The sequence below is a fragment of the Salvelinus sp. IW2-2015 genome, linkage group LG19 (assembly GCF_002910315.2).
Source record: "Salvelinus sp. IW2-2015 linkage group LG19, ASM291031v2, whole genome shotgun sequence".
Classification (NCBI taxonomy): domain Eukaryota; kingdom Metazoa; phylum Chordata; class Actinopteri; order Salmoniformes; family Salmonidae; genus Salvelinus; species Salvelinus sp. IW2-2015.
This window is the reverse complement of record NC_036859.1, coordinates 24,673,621-24,688,913: the sequence shown is the minus strand read 5'-3', so window position 1 is coordinate 24,688,913 and position 15,293 is coordinate 24,673,621. Positions and strand designations below refer to the sequence as shown.

At 43.5% G+C, this 15,293-nt stretch overlaps 1 pseudogene; it reads right to left on the bottom strand.

The window, feature by feature from the left end:
- Positions 1–119: 119 nt before the first annotated feature.
- LOC111979120 (ATP-dependent 6-phosphofructokinase, platelet type-like) overlaps positions 120–15,293 on the bottom strand; it is a 47,067-nt pseudogene continuing 31,893 nt past the window's right edge.

Sequence of the window (15,293 nt, the reverse complement as noted above, 5' to 3'; positions counted from 1 at the left end):
TCATCACAATAAATATTCTTTAATACTTGGAGAAAACACTCGGATCACACAGTGAGTTAACATTAAAATGGGTTTCACAAACACATCCTCAACTAAGCCACAAAATACAGCAGCGGAACTAACATGACCTACTCTTAGATGCCAACCCAGGTTTGATACAAAGTGCAAGTACGGAGTGACAACACAACATAACACTGGAGTAGACCTACAGTAGGTGGTGGGATAAACAGCTCTCCCTTTAGAAGAAGGTGGAGAGGGAAGAAGAAGCATCTATGGGAGTAGACTAGGGCTACATCCCAGTTCTCCACCCTTTTCCAAAAGTGTGCACTTGCACACTCCCCATCATGAATTTAAAAGCATAGGATTGGTGTAAGCATTCGCTGAAAGCAGTTTCTACCAGTGTAAAATCCATATGAGAAAGTGTGCAAGTGCATACTTCAGAAGAAGGGTGGACAATTGAGCCCTAAGTAGCTTCTGAGGGGACATGAGTATGGGACGGAGTGAAAGTGCTGGTAAGAGTTACCATGATTGGAGCTAAGTTACACTGAATGGATCAGCTCAGAGCAGCCCTAGCTAAAGACTAGCCTATCCAGACTATGTGCTGGTCTAGCCTACCCAGACTAGGTGCTGGTCAGCGAAGCTAGCTGGTCAGCTCAGTCCACCTTCTTGGGCCTGACCCGGGTCACATGCTCCAGCTGGCCAGAGTCAGACACGTCGTAGCTGGTCTTGTATTTAGCCAGGATCTTCATCAGGGGGCGAAGCTTCAACCACCACTGTTCCTTAGGGATCCTGTGGCTGATAGGGTAGAATAGGACAAAACACACACACACGAGACCATGATGACATAAAATAAACAGTTTGAAGCTTTAGTTAATGCACTCAATTTGGCACTTTGTTTTATACGGGTGGACATTGTCAGTTAAATTGAAGGAAGAATGTTTTAACCTTGTGCTACCATGGTCTACACAACATGTAAAAGTTGTCTTACACAAAGTCTGTTTGGTCTTTGAGCTGCACCACTGGTTGGAAGACCATGGCTCTGCGACGCATCCCCAGCAAACAGGCAGTGTCCTCTGTGTTAGCAAACACCTTCCCTGCACAAGGAGAAGAAATACAGTCGGGCACACTTATTTGAGTCCAAATTCCACCCTATTCCCCCTATGGACCATGGTCAAAAGTAGTGCACTATATAGTTGAAATGGTGCCATTTAGGATGTATATTAACCAATATGCAAACCAAAAAGGCCCCATCTTTTTTGTATTTTTTTGTTGTTGTATTTTTAGTATTAAATTCAGAACATGTACTCTACCTTCTTTATATGACTCCTTGAGCTTTCTTGAAATCCATTGAATCGCTTTGGCTGCAATCTTCGTTCCAAAGTTCCTGTCGAATGGGGAAGGAGCACCTCCCTTTGGAAATAAAATAAATAATCTGTTTTACTCAGGTCAGGTTCATGTCATAATAAACTGTAAGGTAATATGTGGATTACACAGTAACATGATCAATATACAGTATGCCGTCATTCAATTCACATCTGACTGGTTGGTATCAGTTGCAATCGGGCTACAGTGAGTGTGAGTGTGTGTGTGTGTGTGTGTCTGTAACCACACCTGCTGCATATGTCCAAGGACATTCTTCCTGCAGTCAAACACTCCTTTCCCCTCCTCAGAGTACAGCTGGTAGATGAAATCTGTGGTGAAGTTCTCATTGGAGTTCTCATTCCTGTAACGTCACACACACACACACACAATGTCAAGGTTCCATTTGTCCTGCTGCTACGTTACAGGGTGATTCTTCCTACTGTGTTCAGTAATACTGAGAAATATTGAGTGGTCGCTATAGAGCCTCGATAGACCATCACAAAAAGTAGAGTATTTTAACATACACATGACAATTTGTATTAATAGCCTACACAGTGTGGCATAAAGATAGTAAGACTATCATACATAGCTGGCTACGTACATGTATGCCTTTATTGTTAACATACTGTACATTTGTAAAGAGGCTATCATGCTAGACATGAGCTCTGCCTTACCTCAGCACCAAGCCTCTCTGGATACCCGTCTTCATCTTCTCTGTCAAATGCTCAACGTTGGACTGAAGCAGAGAGAAAAGCCTCACATTATCTGTGATAAGTCTGAAGTATTCTAGAGTATTCCACCTCTATCTGTAACCTACATGAGCTTTCCGAGCTGCAGAACGAAGCTCATTTCTCTGCTGTGTCTCAGGGACAGAGTACTGCAGAGTGCTCTGGTGACCAGGAGGTGGCACACTTCTTACTGCTGTTCTGTCCCCTACTTAGATGAGTTGTCGCCATTCACTCCAATTAAAGTAGGCTACAGTATACACCATGCCGATGGAACATATGCTAGACCACTGAATTACACTCAACATTATCTTTTGTTTATAATGAGTGTGTGCTCTTTGCAACACATGGGTAAATATCGACATCACCTTGTTCCACAATGGAGCATATATATAACATTCATTGCATTAAATAATAATGTAGCATATATATAACATCCATTGCATTACAAAATAATGTAGCATATATATAACATTCATTGCATTAAATAATAATGTAGCATATATATAACATTCGTTGCATTAAATAATAATGTAGCATATATATAATATTCATTGCATTAAATAATACAAATTATTTCATCTGTCATTGGTCTGGTCTTAGAAGGAGACTGCATATTTTATCCATGATCTGAAGGGCTCTACAACATTTGTGTACCTGACAACAGCAGAATGTCTCTCAGACAATAACAACTAGCACGACAACAACACTCTAGTGCTGTTGAGTAGGCCTCCTCAAACCATAACAATGAGATCTGTCTTGATCAGAGCTTAACACTCCTGGAATGATGATGCGTTCTACCTATTAATAACCACAATAGCTACGTACTGTAATGTACTGTAATCTGGGTCACTTGAGCACTCCTAAAATAGAGGCCCCGTTGCACTGAGGGATTATATGTACATCAGTTACTATGGATTCCAATGATGAATTAACTTTGATGTAAATATTTAGGTTTATAACAGTGTATACTGTATAAACCTGTGATTCCAAAATTGCCAGGTTTTCTATAATTCCTGGTTGGAGGATTCCAAATCAAATGAAATTGTATTTGTCACATGCTTCGTAAACAACAGGTGTGGACTAACAGTGAAATGCTTACTTACGGGCCCTTCCCAACAACGCAGAGAAATAATAGAAAAATAATAACACAAGGAATAAATACACGAGTAATGATAACTTTGCTACTGTATATACACGGGGTACCAGTACCAAGTCGATGTGCCGGGGTACGAGGTAATTGAGGTAGATATGTACATATAGGTAGGGATAAAGTCACTAGGCTACATAGATAATAAACAGTAACAGCAGCGTATGTGATGAGTCAAAAGAGCTAGTGAAAAAAGGGTCAATGCAGGTAGTCCGGGTAGCTATTTAGCAGTCTTATCCTGAATATTCCCTCCTGATGCCGGGAATCTTCCAACCAGGATTTCTGTAAAACCTGGGAATTTCAGGAAAGTTACTATAATTTTTCTACCTTATGTAAAACAATATCCCTCACCTGGAGGTCTCTGATGTCGAAGGGTTCCTCATAGATGTAGACAGCGTCAGCCCCCGCAGCCAGTCCCCCGACACTGGCCAGGTACCCACAGTATCCCCCCATGGTCTCAATGATGAACACACGCCGCTTGGTCCCACTGGCAGACTGCTTGATGCGGTCACATGTCTGACACACATACAGATGCTCATAGTCAGATCAAATAGACACACAGGTTGTGTCCATAATGGCACCCTATTCCCTTTTTAGTGCATTACTTTTGACCAGGGCTAATAAGGCTCTGGTCAAAAGTTGTTCACTATATAGGGAATAGGGTGGCATTTGTGACACAAACCAATGTTACAATTATCAATAGCATGCAGACAATGTTGTTTTGTTGGGTAGTAGGTACTGTACATACAAAATGCTGTGTATTGGTATCAAACATGCTCACACAATTACCCAAAACATGCTCCAGGTCACAATATAATACGATCATAAAATACAAACAGCATTTCAAGATTTACCAGGATGCAGATCTAGTCTCAAATAATTCTTCCAAAACATCAAACCAGAAACCAGTTAGTAAAGGAACAGGAAGTCTAATTCTAACTAGTGAAGCATGTATGTTCTAAGTGTACACAAATGGGGTTGTTTACATTGTGTGCGTGTGTGAGTGAATGTGGAAGAGAAATCATGGGAAATATCTGTCTGTTGTCAGTCTATATTCCCACAATAGTTTCACAATGTCAACTAGGGTCGCACATCTGTCCAATAAGTGAACTACTTTTTGAGCTAATAATTATGACTTGTAGATGTCTAGGAAAGCAGACCACATAATAATACAAATCTAGTGATCACTGATAACTTCAAATGGTACAGTATCATTTCCCCCCTGTTAAAAGCTGTGTTCTAGCCTGAGTGCCAGTCTGTTTGTGCTATCATGCCAACTCATTGCCACTCCTTGTCGTGCTTGGCTTGACAATGACACCAATGAAGTTGGCAAAAGCATAAACAGATCTGAGACCAGGCTATGTGAGTTCTACCTTACCTCCACGATGGCATTGAGGGAAGTGTCTGCCCCGATACTCAGATCAGTACCGGGCACATTGTTACTAATGGTGGCAGGCAGCACACACATCGGGATGCAAAAGTCCTCATGGCTGGTCCGGGCCTCATAGAGCTGCAGCAAACACTCAAACGCCTGGTGAAGTGGTGCGGCACAAACGCGTTACACCACTAGGTGGAGCATCTCATACTCAGAGAGACCCTACTACACGGTACCCTAGTATGGGCTATGTCCCAAATGGCACCCTATTCCCTATGTAGTGCAATATACAGCCCATAGGGCTATGGTCAAAATTAGTGCACTATAAAGGGAATAGGCTCTCATTTGGGAGGCAGATCATACTACATGTTACCCTATTAAGGCCTGATCTACACCCTACACCATGTAGTAGCGGTGTGTGTAAGGCTCTTCCGTGTAAGAGAGGGGTTGGCTTGGCATCCCATTGGCAAAGAGGAGACAGAAGAGGGGCGGAGTTGGTTGGTCACCCTAGCTGGCAGACAGACAGAAGTGTTGTCGTGGAAACAACAGTAGACTCAGTCAGTCACAATGCAGCCTGGCGACACTGCACTTGACCTCACGACATGAGGGAACGTTTGTACGCAAGTGGCAAAATGCTGGTCGTTATCTGTAAGGTCCACTACCCATGCAGACAATCGTGTTCAAAACAAAATGGTGGTCTGTTCTGGTTGAAGACAACAATTAGATAGGCTATTACTGTTCTATGAATCACTTAATCTCCCTTTTTTTCTGTATATCAGCAACAGATTGTCAGTAAACTCAAATTAAAATGCTGTATTTGTTTACAACAAGTAAGTTATTAAAGTGAATTCACTTCTTTCTCCAATAGAGTATAGTGACTATTCGTTTCAGATGCTTAGTGAGAATCAAGTTTTGGTTGATGATAGAAATAAAATCAACTAGATGGGTGAATGGAAAATGATTGGTTTAGGAAAACATCTAAATGTTAGTACTACTACTACTTCTACTTCATTCATACCCTTCTCTTCCAAACCTCCACCTCATCCACCTCATCCACCTGGCTTGTAGCCATTTGGATAGCAGGATAGGAGTGTTGTAGAGCTAAGGGTTGTGTTAAACCAGACCAAGGACCAGACAGCTCATCATGTTTAGTAGACAAGGTGCAGGGAGAACAATGGAAGTCGCAGGGTCCAAAACATGCCACGTCACTAGTTCATGCCCCTATCTATCACTTACCTGGGACCTAACTGAGAGCTCCACTATGACATTTACCAGCAAAAACAACAGACACCAGAGGCCTCAGACTGAAAGAACTAGCCCTAATATAGTACTACACTCCTAATACTACCCCTACCTCTAAATACTACCCCTACCCTTAATATACAGTGCCTTGCAAAAGTATTCACCCCCTTGGCGTTTTTTCTATTTTGTTGCATTACAACCTGTAATTTAAATTGATTTTTATTTGGATTTCATGTAATGGACATACACAAAATAGTCCAAATTGGTGAAGTGAAATGAAAAAAATAACTTGTTAAAAAAATTCCCCAAAATAAATAACGGAAAAGTGGTGTGTGCATACAGTATATATTCACCCCCTTTGCTGTGAAGCCCCTAAATAAGATCTGTGCAACCAATTACCTTCAGAAGTCACATAAATAGTTAAATAAAGTCTACCTGTGTGCAATCTAAGTGTCACATGATCTCACAGATGATCTCAGTAAATATACACCTGTTCTGAAAGGCCCCAGAGTCTGCAACACCACTAAGCAAGGGGCACCACCAAGCAAGCGGCACCATGAAGACCAAGGAGCTCTCCAAACAGGTCAGGGACAAAGTTGTGGTCAAGTACAGATCAGGGTTGGGTTATAAAAAAATATCAGAAACTTTGAACATCCCACGGAGCACCATTAAATCCATTATAAAAAAATTGAAAGAATATGGCACCACAACAAACCTGCCAAGAGAGGGCCGCCCACCAAAACTCACGGACCAGGCAAGGAGAGTATTAATCAGAGAGGCAACAAAGAGACCAAAGATAACCCTGAAGGAGCTGCAAAGCTCCACAGCGGAGACTGGAGTATCTGTCCATAGAACCAAGCCGTATACTCCACAGAGCTGGGCTTTACGGAAGTGGCCAGAAAAAAGCCCTTGCTTTAAGGAAAAATAAGAAAACACGTTTGGTGTTCGCCAAAAGGCATGTGGGAGACTCCCAAAACATATGGAAAAAGGTACTCTGGTCAGATGAGACTAAAAGTGAGCTTTTTGGCCATCAAGGAAAACGCTATGTTTGGTGCAAACCCAACACCTGTCATCACCCCGAGAACATCATTCCCACAGTGAAGCATGGTGGTGACAGCATCATGCTGTGGGGATATTTGGGACTGGGAAACTGGTCAGAATTGAAGGAATGATGGATGGCGTTAAATACAGGGAAATTCTTGACAGAAACCTGTTTCAGCCTTCCAGAGATTTGAGACTGGGACGGAGGTTCACCTTCCAGCAGGAAAATGACCTTATGCATACTGCTAAAGCAACACTCGAGTGGAAGACATTTAAATGTCTTGGAATGGCCTAGTCAAAGCCCAGACCTCAATCCAATTGAGAATCTGTGGTATGACTTAAAGATTGCTGTACACCAGCGGAACCCATCCAACTTATAGGAGCTGGAGCAGTTTTGCATTGAAGAATGGGCAAAAATCATCTCAGTGGCTAGATGTGCCAAGCTTATAGAGACATATCCCAAGAGACTTGCAGCTGCAATTGCTGCAAAAGGTGGCTCTACAAAGTGCTGACTGTGGGGGGGGGGGGGGGCGTGAATAGTTATGCACAGTCAAGTTTTCTGTTAATTTTTCTTATTTCTTGTTTGTTTCACAATAAAAAAATATTTTCATCTTCAAAGTGGTAGGCATGTTGTGTAAATCAAATTATAGAAACCCCCGAAAAATCTATTTTAATTCCAGGTTGTAAGGCAACAAAATAGGAAAAAGGCCAAGGGGGGTGAATACTTACACAAGCCACTGTACCTACCCCTAATAATCCTACCCCTAATATATCTATCCTTACCCCTAATCACCTACCCCTAATACTACTCCTACCCCTAATATACCTCCCCTAATACAACCCCTACCCCTAATACAACCCTACCCCTAAATTACCTACCCCTAATACTACACCTACCCCTAATACTACCACTACCCCAAAATGACCTAACCCTAATACTACATCTACCCCTGATACTACTACTAACCCTAATATACCTTCACCAAATATGCCTCCACTAATACTCCCCTACCCGTAAATGACCTACCCCTAATACTACCCCGACTCAGGTATGTCTTTTTTTTCTGTGGTCCTTTGCAGAAGCTTGAATTGTTTACTGTGTGTGGTCGTTTCCTGAGTGAGTTTTTGAGACTTTGTGTTATTTTTATTTTATTTTTTCAAGTGTACTGTGGTCCTGCGGCTACTGTTTCTCAGTGAAGTATTATGTTTATTCTTAACCACTGATTCCTCGTCTGGTCTCTCTCTGCACCTGGGTCCAACCTTACCACGTCACATTACCACTCTCAATACCTTCAAGCATATTGGTGGCTGCATCATGTTATGGGTATGCTTGTAATCGTTAAGGACTGGGGAGTTTTTCAGGATAAAAAACTACATGGAATGGAGCTAAGTACAGGCAAAATCCTAGAGAAAAACCTTGTTGTCTGCTTTCCACCAGACACCAGGAGATTGTTTCAGCTTTCAGCGGGACAATAACCTAAAACACAAGGACAAATCTACATTGGAGTTGCTTACCAAGAAGACAGTGAATGTTCCCGAGTGGCTGAGTTAGTTTTGACTTAAATCTACTTGAAAATCTATGGAAAGACCTGAAAATGGTTGTTTAGCAATGATCTACAACCAATTTGACAGTGCTTGGAGAATTTTGAAAAGAATAATAGGCAAATGTTGCAAAATCAAGGTGTGGAAAGCTTTTAGAGACTTACCCAGAAAGACTCACAGCTGTAATGGGTGCCAAAGATGCTTCTACAAAGTATTGACTCAGGGGTGTGAATACTTATGTAAATGAGATATTCCTGTATTTAATTTTCAATAAATCTGCAAAATATTCTAAAAACAGGTTTTCACTTCGTCATTATGGGGTATTGTGTGTAGATTGGTTAGAGAAACCCCCCGAATTTAATACATTTTGAACTTAGGCTGTAACACAACAAAAGTGGAATAAGTCAAGAGGTATGAATACTTTCTGAAGGCACTGTATCTACTCCTAATGTATCTACTCCTACCCCCAATATACCTACCCCAAATTACACCCCTACCCCTAATATCCCTAATCCTACTCCTACCACTACTAATCATATACTACTGTACCTCTTTACATGGTTGAGCTTTAATAAAATCACTGTTAACTTCTTGCTGTTTTTACAATACAGTCTCTTGCAACTGATCAGAGGATAAGTTGTCATACTATATCTAACTCTTTCACTTAGTGTTTACTATGCCCTTCTATGGCTTTTTAAACTCTACCTAACTATTTCCTTTCAGATGATAAAGTAGCACATGCATACGTTGGTCAACACAAATCAGTTTGGTGCCTTTAGGTAACGCTCAGTTACATTCAGCCAGTTGTGATGCTGGTAAATGCCACGCCCGAGCTGCGATCAGTGAAGCCCCCAATTCTGATTGGCTGGAGGGTGTTCTTAAAACACGTAAACTTGCGACCTCTGACCCCCAGCCAGACTTACATCAGTAATAGCATTCAAAGCTGTGTCTGCGCCAATGCTGAGGTCAGAGCCCGGTATATTGTTGGAGACCGTGGCAGGGACCATAACCATGGGGACACAGAACTCATTATATTTCTCCCGGGCAGCGGACAGTTCCATGACTCCCAGGAAGGCCTACAGTACAGGGCAGAGCCAGGGCTTTAGAGTTAATTGGGTAGCATACCAAAATGGCACCCTATTCCCTATATAGTACACTACTTAGTAGTGCACTGTATAGGGTATAGGGTGCCATTTAGTACACAGCCATAAAGACAGGACAAGGTGGGCGGAGCCAGTGTGAGGGAGCCGGGCCTATCAAAATGGACAGTGTGACATAGGAAGCACCCCACAGTGTAACTGACACAGATATGGGGGACACAGGGAGGAGAGCCTGAAGGGTGCTAGGAATTGTGGAGAAATATGTTCTTAATAATCATAGGAGGGAATAATGGAGAATATTTTGTCACTTTAGATTGTGAAATGAATGAATACAACAGTGTGACAAACATAGAAAAGGATATGAGACAGGAGTATATTCCAGTGTATTTCTCAAAGATTATTATTAGTATTACTATTAGAGTGTATTACTATTACTAAGATTCAAATTTTACTATTACTAAGATTCAAATAGGACTCTAATGTAAGATCTTTCAGTGTGCCGGACAATGCATTTAACTAACAAGTACTTAAAGTATTTGAGGATTACTAGAGTAGACTATGCTAAAAACTTTTCACATTTATAAAAAGTACAATATACAATTTGGTAATGCATAGTGGTGGTATAAACCTGTAATAATATTCAACTGTTATTTCAATGTCCAATGCATTTGATGCTGTGATGTGCTGTACATACCTCAAATCCACCGATAACAAGCAAAGCATTGATGTTATGTATCCTGATTTGTTCAGCTATCTTATCAAGATGCTTCGCTGGAAGGGTTCTGAAATTAGGAATGAAAATCTGTGTTAATCTACAGTACCCGATATGTCAGTGTTGACTTTCCATGCTGCACGTTTTGAAACACTTGTTGTGTCCCAAATGGCACTCTATGGGCTCTGTTCATTGGCCTACCTCTTTGTTCCCAGTATGGACCCCCCTTGTCCAGTCCAACCACCTACATCTCCCCATTTAATCTCCTTTATCTGTGTGGACACAAACACAACAAAACTGCGTTTGAGATTGAGGTTTCAAATGTGTTCTGAGTAGTCTCCATAAAGCTCTCCTAATTGCTAAGATCCTCATTCATTACGTTCATTTCAATGGGACACAAAACATGCTAAAGGAATGAATGACATTCTAAAAAACAATCCCGCACATCAGATTTGCAGTCAATGATATAGACATATAACATCTATCCTGCTTTGTATGACAGTTTGATTGTACTGTGTTATCGCTCATTGAAGCACACAGGCTCTAATCTACCAACAGTACTCTACCAAGGTCTCACTCATCCCTCGGTGTTGGGCAAGGTAAAGTAGCATTTGACCATGGACGAAGGAGCACACCATTATTTTCAATCACTTATCCCTGCCTTCATGCTTTCCTCCAGCTGAGTGCCCAGGGCCCTTGAAACAAAGACTGACCCAGGCAGTGTTGTTTGAGGTCTGGTGACAGAGAGAGTGGGTGACAGAGAGGGAGTGACAGAAAAAGGGAGTGACAGAAAGAGGGAGTGACAGAGAAAGGGATTGGGTGTGAGGGTGAGAAAGTAGGGGTTAGAGGCCTAGGAAATGGGATGAGAGTGGAGGTGAGAGGGAGGCCTGCATAAAGGAGAAGGGGTGAGAGAGAGGCCTGCATAAAGGAGAGGGGTGGAGAGAGAGGCCTGCACAAAGGAGAGGGGGTGAGAGAGAGGCCTGCATAAAGGAGAGAGGGTGAGTGAGAGGCCTGCATAAAGGAGAGGGGGTGAGTGAGAGGCCTGGCCAGCATAAAGGAGAAAGGGTGAGTGAGAGGCCTGCACAAAGGAGAGGGGGTGAGTGAGAGGTCTGCATAAAGGAGGGGGTGAGTGAGAGGCCTGGCCTGCATAAAGGAGAGGGGTGAGTGAGAGGCCTGGCCTGCATAAAGGAGAGGGGGTGAGTGAGAGTCCTGGCCTGCATAAAGGAGAGGGGTGAGTGAGAGGCCTGGCCTGACATAAGGAGAGGGGTGAGTGAGAGGCCTGGCATGCATAAAGGAGAGAGGGTGAGTGAGAGCCTGCATAAAGGACAGAGGCCTGTGTAAAGGAGAGGGGTGAGAGTGGAGGTGAGTGAGAGGCCTGTACAGTGGGGCAAAAAAGTATTTAGTCAGCCACCAATTGTGCAAGTTCTCCCACTTAAAAGATGAGAGAGGCCTGTAATTTTCATCATATGTACACTTCAACTATGACAGACAAAATGAGAAAAAAAATCCAGAAAATCACATTGTAGGATTTTTAATGAATTTATTTGCAAATTATGGTGGAAAATAAGTATTTGGTCACCTACAAACAAGCAAGATTTCTGGCTCTCACAGACCTGTAACTTCTTCTTTTAAGAGGCTCCTCTGTCCTCCACTGGTTACCTGTATTAATGGCACCTGTTTGAACTTGTTATCAGTATAAAAGACACCTGTCCACAACCTCAAACAGTCACACTCCAAACTCCACTATGGCCAAGACCAAAGAGCTGTCAAAGGACCACAGAAACAAAATTGTAGACCTGCACCAGGCTGGGAAGACTGAATCTGCAATAGGTAAGCAGCTTGGTTTGAAGAAATCAACTGTGGGAGCAATTATTGGAAATGGAAGACATACAAGACCACTGATAATCTCCCTCGATCTGGGGCTCCACGCAAGATCTCACCACGTGGGGTCAAAATGATCACAAAAATCATTTTGAAAGGACAGGGGGTGAGTGAGAGGCCTGCATAAAGGACAAGGGGTGAGTGAGAGGCCTGCATAAAGGACAGGGGTGAGTGAGAGGCCTGCATAAAGGACAGGGGGTGAGTGAGAGGGCCTGGATAAAGGACAGGGGGTGAGTGAGAGGCCTGCATAAAGGACAGGGGTGAGTGAGAGGCCTGCATAAAGGACAGGGGGTGAGTGAGAGCCTGCATAAAGGACAGGGGTGAGTGAGAGGGCCTGGATAAAGGACAGGGGGTGAGTGAGAGGCCTGCATAAAGGACAGGGGGTGAGTGAGAGGCCTGCATAAAGGACAAGGGGTGAGTGAGAGGCCTGCATAAAGGACAGGGGTGGTGAGAGGCCTGCATAAAGGACAGGGGGTGAGTGAGAGGCCTGCATAAAGGACAGGGGGTGAGTGAGAGGCCTGCATAAAGGACAGGGGGTGAGTGAGAGGCCTGCATAAAGGACAGGGGTGAGTGAGAGGCCTGCATAAAGGACAGGGGGTGAGTGAGAGGCCTGCATAAAGGACAGGGGGTGAGTGAGATGCTGCATAAAGGACAGGGGGTGAGTTAAAGGCCTGCATAAAGGACAGGGGGTGAGTGAGAGGCCTGCATAAAGGACAGGGGGTGAGTTAAAGGCCTGCATAAAGGACAGGGGGTGAGTGAGAGGCCTGCATAAAGGACAGGGGTGAGTGAGAGGCCTGCATAAAGGACAAGGGGTGAGTGAGAGGCCTGCATAAAGGACAGGGGGTGAGTGAGAGGCCTGCATAAAGGACAGGGGTGAGTGAGAGGCCTGCATAAAGGACAAGGGGTGAGTGAGAGGCCTGCATAAAGAACAGGGGGTGAGTGAGAGGCCTGCATAAAGGACAGGGGTGAGTGAGAGGGCCTGGATAAAGGACAGGGGGTGAGTGAGAGGCCTGCATAAAGGACAGGGTGAGTGAGAGGGCCTGGATAAAGGACAGGGGTGAGTGAGAGGCCTGCATAAAGGACAGGGGGTGAGTGAGAGGGCCTGGATAAAGGACAGGGGGTGAGTGAGAGGGCCTGGATAAAGGAAAGGGGGTGAAATGAGAGGCCTGCATAAAAGACAGGGGGTGAGTGAGAGGGCCTGGATAAAGGACAGGGGGTGAGTGAGAGGCCTGCATAAAGGACAGGGGGTGAGTGAGAGGGCCTGGATAAAGGACAAGGGGTGAGTGAGAGGGCCTGGATAAAGGACAAGGGGTGAGTGAGAGGGCCTGGATAAAGGAGAGTGGAGGTGAGAGTAATTGGCTTACTTACTTACTTACTGACTTTATTGTCCCCAAGGGGAAATTTTGTTGCAGTGTCATGTACACGTTTAAAGTGGCGGTTAAATACAAAACTGAAAATACAATTGTAAGCACTGTAAGCACTCCTGTTTATCACCCCACACAAGTATTATCTGAAAAACACCATCAGTGTCAGTGGCAGCGGACACAAGAGGAAAGGTGACTTACAGTAGGCAGCTACTTTTCTACTCTGCAAAGACAAGGTCACTATAACTTTTAGCTTATCTGGCTTCACTGTCATGTTTATATTAATCATTTTAAATATGCGTTCTGGTTATTCTAATGGCTTTCAAAATATGGTGTAGACTGCCTTTCAAGGTTAATGGTGTAAACAATACTAGGGGACAAATATGATCAAATGTGTTATACAGTGAGCAAACAACCTGTTGATCATGTGGCAGTGAGACCATAATTCTCAGTGGGGAAGAATAAAATGACTATAATCATGTGTCTTAACCCCAGTACCTGTCCCTTGTAGAATCCCTCGAAGCCGTCGTTAACGGCGAACATCTTGTGCCCCTCGGTGATGCCCACCCTGACGGCCGAGCGGACAGCTGCGTTCATGCCCGCAGCAGGGGCACCCACGTTCAGCACCGCCACGTTGAAGGAGCTCTGAGGATCAACAGCGCAGTCGTCACACACACACATTTAGAAATACACACACACACAAAAACACACACAAAAATACATACACATTTTAAACTAGCAGAGTTGGGGTCATTTCAATTTCTATTCAGTAAATTCAAAATGCTCATTGATACCCATATCACCAAACCCCTCTGTATACATACACCTGCTCATAGTGGTTGATACTGGGTAGAGATGCTCTACAAGCCTGGCAAAGCTGTTGTCTCCGTGGAGAATGGAGCAGCATGCAGAGACAATCTTTAGCAAGGCCTCATGCTACGGCTCCAAGATGCTGCATCTGTATAGGCTGTTGTTGTACTTCACATAGACCACTGGCTCTGAGCTCAATCACATGATCACAACGTGCTCATGGACAGATAGACCCCACGTATATGAGTGCCCTCATAGGCGTGGTAATCTCAAAGTAATCTCTTACTTTGAGCAGATCACAAGCATGTGTCTGATTGATACTTCTCTGCAGCAGAACTAGCTAGTAGGCTACTATGGCAACAGCAAGCATACTGAACGTGCATGAACAGGGCACTTCTTAGAACACAGATATACTGTTCTTCTACTAAGCAGAGCCATGAAGAAATAAGCAATGAGGCTACAGCAACAGACATCTGTCATTTTGTGACACTATTTATGTTCAAAATGGTCTAATCCTACATGTACTACGTCAGAAGCTGTCTAGTTCAATCATGGCCCTATGGGGGTATTATTCTATTCAAATAAAGATGTCGTTAGAAAAAATTAAACCTAAAAGCTACTTGTTTTTCTATTCTACAGGGCCATTGATGCAGCAAATTAGTATTTCAAACGAAGCCTGGTCCCAGGTCCGTTTGTGCTCTTGCCAACTCCATTGCTGTCATTGTCAAGCCAAACACACAAAGTTGGCATGATAGCACAAACGGTGTACATATAGGAGAACTTAGCACTGATCTAGAGCTGGTATATTATAGTAGGTTACAGTACAGTACGTACATTATATGGGAGCTCATCCTCTTCCTATCCCCTCAAGACAGAAAACAATTTAACAAACACACTCTGTTAGTGTCACAAAAAGACCTCAGTATGAGCCACAATGCACCTCAACAGGAAGTACCTGATCCTAACAGACAAATCTGAGAAACGCTGGA